Source organism: Barbus barbus (genome assembly GCF_936440315.1).
Source record: "Barbus barbus genome assembly, chromosome: 11".
NCBI classification, from domain to species: Eukaryota; Metazoa; Chordata; class Actinopteri; order Cypriniformes; family Cyprinidae; genus Barbus; species Barbus barbus.
Genome location: NC_136739.1, coordinates 28,591,237 through 28,602,869, shown reverse-complemented (window position 1 = coordinate 28,602,869; position 11,633 = coordinate 28,591,237).

Sequence of the window (11,633 nt, the reverse complement as noted above, 5' to 3'; positions counted from 1 at the left end):
CACACGCATAAACAGAATGAGAAAATCACCACGACAACAAACTCAACTAAAGTCCAAACAGTGTTGTAAAGATTTATATTTTAAATAAAGATGTTGTTTTGTTTAGGTTTTTTTTTTTTTTGACAATAATTCTGTGTTACTGTATTTTCAATGACATATGTCTACCAAGGTTGCAATTAAGTAAACTTCTTTAAAAAAAAAAAAAACCTCCTCTTACACATCCACATCTTCTCGAGGATATCTATACTTTCTGCTGAGCACTTAAACATTTGATGCCATTTACTTGGGAAACTGGCAAATCCAGTGAGTCCTCAGAAGCACTCACTGTACCAGCCTGGCTTGTTGTAAACCAGCCAATTATATTCAAACTGCCATTTCTTGTGCAATATGCATCAAGCAATCAGTCAACCATCCACTGAAATGCAGTCCATGAATTACCCCTTCCAGGATTTGAACCCGGCAAAACTTTGGGATACAAACATAGAACTTTAACCACTACATCACAGAGCCAAGAGCAGCCTTCATCCCACGTGGGTAGAGTAGCATGCCTTAGTAGTAATTCACTTTAACCACTGCCATGTCAACTGCAGACACTGAAATATTCTCTTCTAACCGAGATGGCATGTGGTTTTATGTCTTTTTAATATATTTTATCTAAACGTCCCTGCTATACAGTGTTGTGCAAGTTACTTCCAAACTGTAATACATTACAGATTACTTGTTACTGTTATTTAAAAGTAATTCCTTACCTTACAATATTACTGTCTCAGAATTGTAATGCGTTACATGACTCCTGAGTTACTTTCACCAAAATATCTACAGAAGTAGAACTTAACATTCTAAAATGACAAAATGTACTAGAGCCCTGCCCTAATGGCAAAGTGTTTATATTTCGTTCTGACTTTTTATTAAGTTAATTTAGAAAAAAAAACGTTAAATAATTTAAACATTAAATACGTTCTTAAAGTAACGACCAAGCGGCCAGCGGCAGACCGGCAGGCTGATCATAGCGTATGTTTGATCAATTTAGCCTTCTCAGATCATCACGACTTGCCTTAAATAATATCTATAGATATACTAAAACAGTTCAAGCATAAAACAATGTTTAAACGTTAAACCTAGATAAATGTGCGCTGCATCCAGTAGTTTGTGCGGAGAGTCAAAGCTAAAGCGCAGCACATGGAGGCACCAGCGCAATCAATTGCAATGTTTTTTTTTCAATGGAAACAACTTACGCCATAATTTTTGCTCATAAAGGTAAGAGTAATACATCATTCGTAACTGTAAAGGGTCTACTTTTATTTGTGTGCACACAATATCAACAAAACATAGTACTTTTATCTTGAACAGGAGCGCTTCACAAAAATGAACCTAAAGACAGCGAATACATGCCTCACAGACATGATAAATATATCTATAGAAAGATTTAGATTACAACATAACAAAATAAATAAAAACGAAAACAAAAACTATTTAACACAATCGTTATCCGTGAAGATGCACTTCTCTCTACTTCTCTCAGCCGTGGCCTAATGGATAGAGAGTTGGACTTGTAACCTGAAGGTCGTGGGTTTGAGTCTCAGGTCCAGCAGGGATTGTAGGTGGGGGAGTGAATAACCATCACTCTCAATACCACAACTGAGGTGAGACCCTTGAGCAAGGCACCGAACCGCCAACTGCTCCCCGGGCGCCGCAGCATTGGCTGCCCACTGCTCCAAGTGTTCACTACTGTGTGTACACTTGGATGGGTTAAATGCAGAGCACAAATTCCGAGTATGGTTCACCATACTTGGCCACACACCACTTCCCCCTTCCTTTAATTACTTTTGCAGGGGCTTTTGCTTTATTGCGTGTATTTGAACGCAGAAGTCTTCAGCTGTGGGACACTAAACACCGTCGAGCCACTCTTGACTGTCGCGGCAGCACGGACTCATGTTGTTTCCACTAGCAATTTTAATTTTTTTTCAATCAATAATTGATGGATGTCTAAAATATAAAGATAAGGAGAAGCCTAAAACAGGCCCGAGGACCGGCCCGCGTCTGAACTATGATGTGAATATTGGCCCGAAGCCCAGGCCTAGGGACATAAAAAAGTTGGAGCCCGACTTTAAATTAAAAAAAAAAAAAAATTGGGGGGCTAAAAGTGTGTTGTAACGCAAGGTTACTGAACATGCACAGAGTAAAATATTACTGAAAATGTATTAGTAATGCCTTCCACTACTGCGTTACATCAAAAAGTAATGCGTTACTGTAATGCATTACTTTTGTAACGCGTTACTCCCAACACTGCTGCTATAGTACCATTTTACTCTGCTTGTTGATGAATGACAAACACATTCTCAAACTCTAGTGATGTGCAACTAATTTATCAGGGTTGTTCATGAAGTGTTGCATATGGATGATTCAGGTCAACAGCACCCATAAATATACAGACTCCTCACTAATTTGGCCTCATTACTGATTAAACTGTCAGCAAAGACAGACATTCAGAAACTCACTGTACTGTTGAGCCCTAAATGGTGGTCTGGCAAAGTGCTTCATTCTTTTGGGCAGACTTGATTGTGTGTGCTCAAACCAATTTGAAACACCAAAGCATGGCTCTAGGCTGTGCACATATATGACAGCTCTGAAGTCAAGTTCATTTGTGCTGAATTGTTCTTTAGCATCTTAATTTGCACTGAAAGGCTAAGGAAACTTCCAGCATTTGGTGAGATAAAGCCAAGTATAGATGAGCTGTTTCTCCAGACTTGGGCTAGTTCCATCGCACCCGAGTTAAAACTGCTAGAGTAATCTGGAGCGATTTAAAGGAAACAGCAAAAAAAAAAAAAGAAACTGTACATCCTTTGAAATACAGTCATAAGTTGGAACATGTAAAGTTTAAAATGGACTGTAAGTACTATAGAGGAAAAAAAAAAGGTGGAAGTTTATAAATAGCATTTATTATAATAATACCTGACAAGTCTGCGAAGGGAAGGGATCAGGTAATTGGCTAAAATTCAAACCAAGCCAAAATATTAACAAGCTATTAAAAATATGCAAAGAAAACAAAAAGAACATTCAAAATAATAATGCACTGGCAATATTTTTGAAAAATAAATTATAGAAACAATATTGTTTAAAATAATTAGAAGTCAATAATATCAGGGTTTGACCCAAATTAGTTGTGCGATATGAAGCTTATAATGAATGAACACCGGTACACTCAAGCACTTTTCTAGCAGGTTAATATATGCAATCCAAACACATCCTATATATATGAAATTAATCAAATACACACACACACACACACACACACACACCATAAACAATTTAACAAAAAATAAGGAATATTGACAAGTGAGCTACTTGTCACATTGTGAATGCAGTCTTTCTGTAATAATGCACTAAAAAAATTTTTTAAAAAGGACACTGAATAACTTAAGCATTAATTAGCAGTGACCATTTACACTAAGAAAAAAGTAAATGTTTACACTAAATGTAAATAGTGGTAGATACTGTTTGAACCAAGAACAAACAGCCACAAATAGCATTTTGTTTACACTAAGTATAATGATAAATGCTATTCAGACAAAGTGTAAATATAAGTAATGCGCTATTTGCACAAAAGGTAAAAATAACTAGTAATGTGGTAAACTGAGTAATGGTGGGCGGAGTTTGGGAAAATAACCTTTGCTAACAAGGTTTCTGTCACACTGCACACACAAGGAGGAACAAGGAACACGGAGACAAGGATGTAACTTCAAATAATACTGAACAATGAATAATGTCTTTACTGAACACACCAAGGCAGGGCAAGACAAGGCTTACAGACAGGAAACACCGGGGGTAACGAGTAGACCAGACCAAATCAAACTGAACAGACAGGACTATAAATACACAGGTAAATCATAGATAATGAGACGAACACGGCTGGACAAGAATTAACTGATTACATTTAACAAGGACAGGAAACAAACCAAATATGGACACAAGAGGCAGGAACACATGACAGAGGACTGACAGTTGCACTGCAAAAAAAATACTAGCTAAAGAGTTTGTTTTCTCTCTCTCTCTCTCGAATGAGTGAAGAGGCATTTATATGTTAAATGATACATTTAATTTAATGTATCAAATGTAAAAAAAAATGCAGAAATGTTCATTTAATTTTGCAGTTTCTCATCTCAAAACATTTTTAAAAATGTCATTTAAAAAGTCAAAAAACAGACAATAAACAATCAACAACAACAAAAATGGAGTAAAATGGAACACCAACTTTAGTTGTGTGTAAAAAGTAAGTGAAATCACTGTGTAGACTAAAGGCTGGTTTACTCTGCCTCAGCTAGCACCGGCAGGATTAATAAACTAATCCAACAAAACCTAACAACCATTGGAATTTGTTGAGACAGTGGGAGCTTAAGCCGCAAGAACCTGAGAGTCCTTTAAGTAGATAGAATGAAGACCACCTGTGGAGAGCATTATTCATCTACCAAGATGCTTGGAGACTGAGCATTAAACGTTACTACATGAATATTGAAAGGAAGTACAGCAGAATGGCTTTAGAGGAGCCCCAAATTTTAGACAATACAAACAAGAACTTTTTGTGTGTTAGTACGCACAGAACTTCAACCTCTGTCACTTAAAATGACAAAGTTATGGTGTTGCTTGAAAAAAGTAATGCTCATGGTTTAAGACAAACATAAGGCATTATATGAAAACCAACCATCAATGAACAGTATGTGCGATTTGGTTTGTACAAATTTTATCCACCGCAGACAAGAGTAAAAGAGCAATTTGCTTCCAAACGCTATTGTTACAAGCTCCATTCTGGCGCTAAAGTCTGAGATATTTCTTTTCACAGTGCAAATTGAAAAGTTATGCAGCCACATGCATTTTTAACACCATGGTGGACGGATGGGGGAAGAAGTCTCAACCCACAATGACCTCTTCAACTGAACAGGGGTCCTTAACATTTGTCAGGATTCTTTGCGTTGTTAAAACGTCAGCCCTTCCTCCTCCATATTCAATTCACTGAAAAGCAGGTCACGACACTGAATGCTGTGCTAGCATTGTCCTTTTATGAGTTCAAGTTTGTAAAGTGCGGCATCTGCACCATGTGGCTTTCTGTTATGCGTATGTGATTGCACAGCCTTTCAACTGCGAAAGCATAAAACGGGACAGTCGTCTGCCAAAGCAGGTGTGAACGATGAGCACTGAGGTGTGAATACTTTAACCAATTACGTGCTTCCCTCTATTATGGCTGCTCAGTTGGACAACATGACTGTTTTGGACATTTCTCTGACATGTTTGATCTCGTTCAGCATTTGTGACATTAATGAACATTAGGGTCGGTTCCATAATACACTGAAGAATAATAATCTTTCATAGTTTTAGACATGATCACCACCAAAAAAAAAGTAGCAAAAAACTCATCTGTATATATATCTGTCTAATGCAAATATCTTGCAATAATATTTTTTTCTACTATTTAAATCAAAATGTTTTTGTGAAAAAAAAGACACTTTAGGGCCTGTCTCTCACATCTTTAAGAAAACTACTCCTATCAAAAATGAATTTCAAGCAACATGGCAAAACATCACATCAACCCCAAAACACACACCCACCCTCTCAGCACATTGTGTACCAGATGGAAGTCATCAACTTTTCCATTCGTGCATGCACAGTCACTTTCTCTATCCAAGTATTTTTGAGATGCCTCATTCAAACAAATAATGCTCTGCTACACTGTTGTCTTGTCCATAAGATGCGATCCTTTCTCTAGAAGTTCCAAATACCTTAGCAAATTGAGACTTTCTCTGTTTTCCTAAAACAGAGGTGCTTTGTGTGTGTGAATGTTTTCCTTAGAATGTGCTGTCTCGGGGCAGAGCTGACCTATAAACCACGGTGTAACTAAAGGCTCCTGTGAGGCCCCTCGCTGCCCACTCACTGACAGAAGACATCACGCAAGCATGACTTGGATAGTGTAGTTCTCTTGATACAGTTGATGCTATTTATACTTGGTTTACATTAAACACAACACTTAAAGGGATAAAATTCAGAGGAGGAAGTTATTTAAAAGAATGTTGGCGTTCAAACAACATTGGACTCAATGAGTTTCACTGTATGGACAAACACAAAACAAAAAAGAATGAGAAAATCAGAATTTTTTGGTGAACCATCCCATTTAATTAATTGTACTCTACACGTCATGATGTGAATTATTCTTAAGCCACAATCTAAGGAAACTCCCACAAATAAATTCAATTAATTTTACTAAGTTTTTGGACTGCTCTAGCTTACTCCTGAAATTTGTATTATTGGGAATATTGATGTTCCTCGTTTGTTAGCTGCTTTTAACAAAAAAAAAATGTCTACTACACAAACAGTAAATTTATTACACACTTCTACTCTTGATCTCTGTAAATCCTACAGCAATTGTGCTACTCTTCCAATGAAATGTGAACAGCTAAACTATGAAGCATCATCCTCATTATTGCAAGCCGACAGGGCAGGACACTATGAAGAACACCTAACAATTTCAGGACTTTATGACTGTGCTCATATAATTTACTTCTAGATTAGACAAAACTGTTTGACACCCAAAATACTGACTATTAGCAGATTATACCACAATACACCAATGATGTGTGCAATTTGGGCAGGGTTAAGCATGAGAACATTTCTAATACTGTTGTGTTCTGTATGATGAAATTTGTTCCATAACATATCAGATTCAGGTAAAAAAAAAACAGCAAAAAAGTCTGTCCATGCACTGTTAGGTGTTTATAGGTTAATATTGGTTAACTAAATTTGGCAAATCATGCAAATAAATTGTTAAATTATTGTATAGCAAATGTCTGGTTTTGAAGTGTCCTGTGTGATGTATTCTTTCTGATTTGTTCCTCCCTTTTTACAGGTATCCGTCAATGACGGAAGAGCTGTGCAGGAAGGAAACTTTTAATGGTGATCTTTGAGAAAATGCTGATTTAACCCACCCCCGAACGGCTCTACCTCCAACCATCTGTTACAATGTCGGGGGAGTTTGAGGCCAGATCTGTCTGTTTCTATAGCAACACCCTGCCCTTTTACTTAAAGGGGGGTGTCAAGTCCTGTATTTGTTCACCTTGCATTCGTCAAGTGCTTGTCTTACTACACTATCCTCCTTTTTTGAAACAGGAGATTCACCACCACCCCCATCCGTCATCTAACACAAGGGTGAAACAGCACAAAGTGCCCAACCCCCATCTACCGGTTTGTACCCCAACCCCCAAATGGCTACGCACTCACATTGAAAATCCCCGCCAGACAGAAGCATACTTGCCTAGCCAACCTTCTTATCTGTTTTAGAGCTTAATGAGTATGTTAACACTCTTTTGATCTTAAAGGACCCGTTTATTCAAAAAATAAAATTAACTCACCTCCATTCCAAAATTGCTATTTTTCCATGAAACACACAAGGCAGGACAGTCACAGTTCTAAAAAGGACAAAAACACACCATAAAGCACAATGAAAGTCCATACTACTAATGCACAGGGTTCCTACACTTTTTCCATTTTAAAATTCCATACTTTTCAAATTTCCAAACCTCTCTGTAGATTTTCAGACCACATTTAACATAATTGGTTCATAGAGCATTATTTTCAGCTTTACATTTGGTATATAGTACAGTCATCTTTAAATATATATATCTTTTTTTTTTTCATTGTTTTTCTCAAAGTGACAACATACAGTCACTAATATAAAAAATAATAAATTCAAAATACAGATGTGCATGGGAATGTTTTGCATGCTTACGCATTACAATTTCTAGTTTTATATAACCTATTTCCTTTGTGTATCATTGCCATCTTACTATGTATAAAAATGGATGCACATGAATTAACAGAGATCTACCTGCTCAAAATCTTGCTTTGCTTATGGTAGTACCTCTAATATCAAAGCCTAATGTCCAATTTAACTCAACTTTTTATTTTTGCAAAGGTCCTTGAGTTATGTAATACGGTGCTAAGAATATAGTGTGAAGAAACCCAAAATGCTTCTAACCTGCATTTTGCATAATGAAAAAGTGCACCTTGAATTCATTCAGTCATATTTGGCGATTACTAAAGAATCACTAAACAGCTGCCATGAAACCTCACTTCTTGTACGATACATTTATTTTCCTTAAATTCTCAATGGAAAAAGTCTGGAAACACAAATATTTTTCCATACTCCTTCTTTTTTTCCACACTTTTCCAGACCTGGAAAATACTTTAATCAAATTCCATACTTTTTCAAACCCCGTAGGAACCCTGATGCACATCTAAAGTATTCTGAAGTAACACCACAGAAATGTAAGTTTTAATTTGACTGAAAACTTCACCTCTTTCAACACTGCGATCCAAAACAATGCAATCAATGTCGCCAACCCTAATGCATCAATCATTTTTTAAACCTGAATTTAAGCACAAATAAGATTATGGCAGAAAGGAATATTATTAGTGAATGAAATTTGGTTGGTTCCTCACACAAAGGGTTCTTCAAAATGTATCCATGTGTTCCACTGAAAAATGAACGCATTGTTTACCTCAATGGTGTTGTTGGATATTAAAACCACATTTGTCAAAGTAAACAGCACTATGAAAACACAATATAAACAAAACCTTATTAATTCAGTGGATTATTTAAATTCATTATCACGATTTTCCTAAATCAGAAAAATTACATGTGTGAAGTCTGAGGGACCTGTAAAAGTATTTAATGTTACAGTAAAGTAAATGTAGTAAGTAAAGCACAAATTAGGCTTAACGACACAGGTGGTAAACTGTTGGCACCTGATTTCACTTCCCTGCAGAACTATAAATTAAGCTCTAACAACTACGTGTATGTTTATGACATTAGTTAATTACTAGCATTGAATAGCACCGTGACTGCAACTGAAGGTGTTTAGGCCGTTTGTGTTTATTAGACAATAACCAACCTCTGGAAAACTGCAGTGGAGGTTCACTTTAGGATAAAAGTGATTAGATCCACATGTTTTGAATATGGAAGTCTGTTTTCTTGTCAAAAGCGTTGTGGTTAGCAATAAAAATACCATGAAACAAACCACATTAGACAGCTGCATTTATCTGACTGGCAGGCTATCAGATTCTTCAATGAAGCGGCATTATAAGAGATTTATTTGAAATAGATTTCTAAATTACTCTGGTGAAAGAAAAAAGGTCCCTGTGCCAAAGAATCTTCTGTGAAATTAGTCTATAGTTAACAGAAACGGATGCATTGCATAGAGAATATTATGACAAAGGCTCAATAAAAGGCTTGACATTTTGTTTAGGGTTGATTATATCTTGATTGTTGTAGTTTGTGATGAAAAATTAGCTCAGCCTCAGTTATTCTGTGGGTATAGCAATGGGATTTAAAGTATGAAGTCTGTGTTTTCTCTGTTTTAAGTAGATTTCAGTAGTATATCTAAACTTTGATAAGTATGCATGAACTCGTGAATGGGCCATCCACCATGCTATCTGTTCTTTCCGACAACAAAGCACTTGGACAAACACATAATTACAACTTCAGAAGGATGTTTCCAATATAGCACATGGGCAGCATTAATCCCTGAGTTTTAATGTTTACCACACAACAATGATTGGCAGAATTACTGAATCACAGAAATGGAATTTAAATAAGCCTGTCATGAATTCGGTCAAGACTTATCATTGCCACACTGCTGAATAATGCAAAGACATGGCAAAAGCATGCTGCAAACTGCTCGTAGTCAAGCATTTCCACATCTTTTCACTACTGCTGGCAACAGCGCTGACCCCTTGCATAAACATGCCTTCCTTGACAAATCAAAGCACTACTAGCTGTCCTGCATCTTGAGAGCTGTACAGAAATGGTTGAATATAGAATTACAAGATGCTTAAAAACATTCATGTCTGTAGCACAAACAATGCAGAATGTGCCAAATTTAACACTATACAACATTTAAAACAAAAGTCTGACTCTGAACCCTAAAAATATAAGCAATAGTAATGCGGGTGTTTGTCCAGTTAAACAGTTAAACACCACTAATAATACTTACCCCCGGTTTCACAGACATGGCTTAAACCTAGTCCCAGACTAAAATGTAATTCTGAGCCGTTTCAACTGAAAGAAACTTCCACTGACTGATCTTAAAATATATCAGTGCCTTTGTTTTGTCTCAAGATGCACACCAGTAATGTTTTTTCTAAGGCATATTAATAAAAATTACTTAAATGTCCAAATCCTGGTTTAGTCTAAGCCCTGTCTGGGAAACCAGTCCTTAAATTGTATTGATCGTAATGCATCATTCTGGAAAATATCAAATTCCAGAAGATACAAAGTGCTAATTCTAGCTACCAAATGAGCTGCACCTGGATTGCATTTCAAAAGAATGCCAGACAAAACCTGATAACGTCTCTATGGAAGAATTAAATGCCAAATGGGGGGTGCAAACTTGTGAACATCTCTCACATTGCCTTACAAATGTAAATTCAGTCTTTGCAATACCCCTAAAGTTGGATGCGCTGACTTTGCATTGAGTTTTAATTGAAGATTGCAGGCAACTATCTTTCTGTTAAATCACACTTGTAGTGTTGAATATGTGTCGCTCTGTTAAAAACATACCCAGAAAGGGAAGCCCCCCTTAAAGCCTCATCCTGTAGAAAACGCAATGGAGGAAAGATCTTCAATAACAACAACTTCCGAGCACCATCATCGACAGGAAAAGGGAAAGCTGTTGGTTACATACAATGACAAGTAACATTCAAGCAGTGTTTAAATGGATATTTCTTTTCCTTCTTTCTGAACAGGTGTTCACTGACCGTGGAATATATATTTAATATAATATATTAAATATATAAACAAATCAACCAAGAGGTGTTTATATAGCCCTTAGAATCTGAATTTAGTTCCTTTCCCAATCCAATCGTTTGTGTGCTTGACAATAAATTTCTTGCTTGTACAAAACATGCATTCAGAAAATGAATAGTGGCATGACCCTATAATCATTGTCATCACATGACAAACTAATGGGAAAAGTGTTGCATTTAAACGCGAGTGATTTATTCTCTAGTTTGGATTTTTTTCCCTTAGTCTATTGTCTGGGCCAAAGTGAAGGAGGAAGAAAAAAACATCAATGGTATAAAAAAAAACCCCACATTAACAATGACTTATTGAAATAAATGTGGCAACAGAAAACTGGTTTTCAATGACTGATTTTTTAAAGTTGGTGATGGAACTGTAAAATATACAGCAATCCTGTACTACTTTTACATTCACCCTTGTAATGTGATAAAGAAACAACTTAAATATTGCAGCTGGCGTAGTTCACCCAAAAATGAAAAGCCTGTCATCATTTACTCACCCTCATGTCATTCCAAACAATATGACTTTCTTCTATGGAGCACAAAGGAAGATATTTACATGTAAATATCTCAATCAAAGTAGTTCCTTATTTTGATTTCTGGCAATAATCTGAATACTCAACACATTTGTATGGCAATCTGAAACTATTTTACATTTTAGCAAATTGGTGGATAATTCATACGATCTTGATTTTGTCAAAGGTGTGCGGTTAGGATGTTTAGTTTACATACATTTACGCTCTAATCACATACAAATTTACATGAAATAGCCACTCTTATAAGATTGGGTA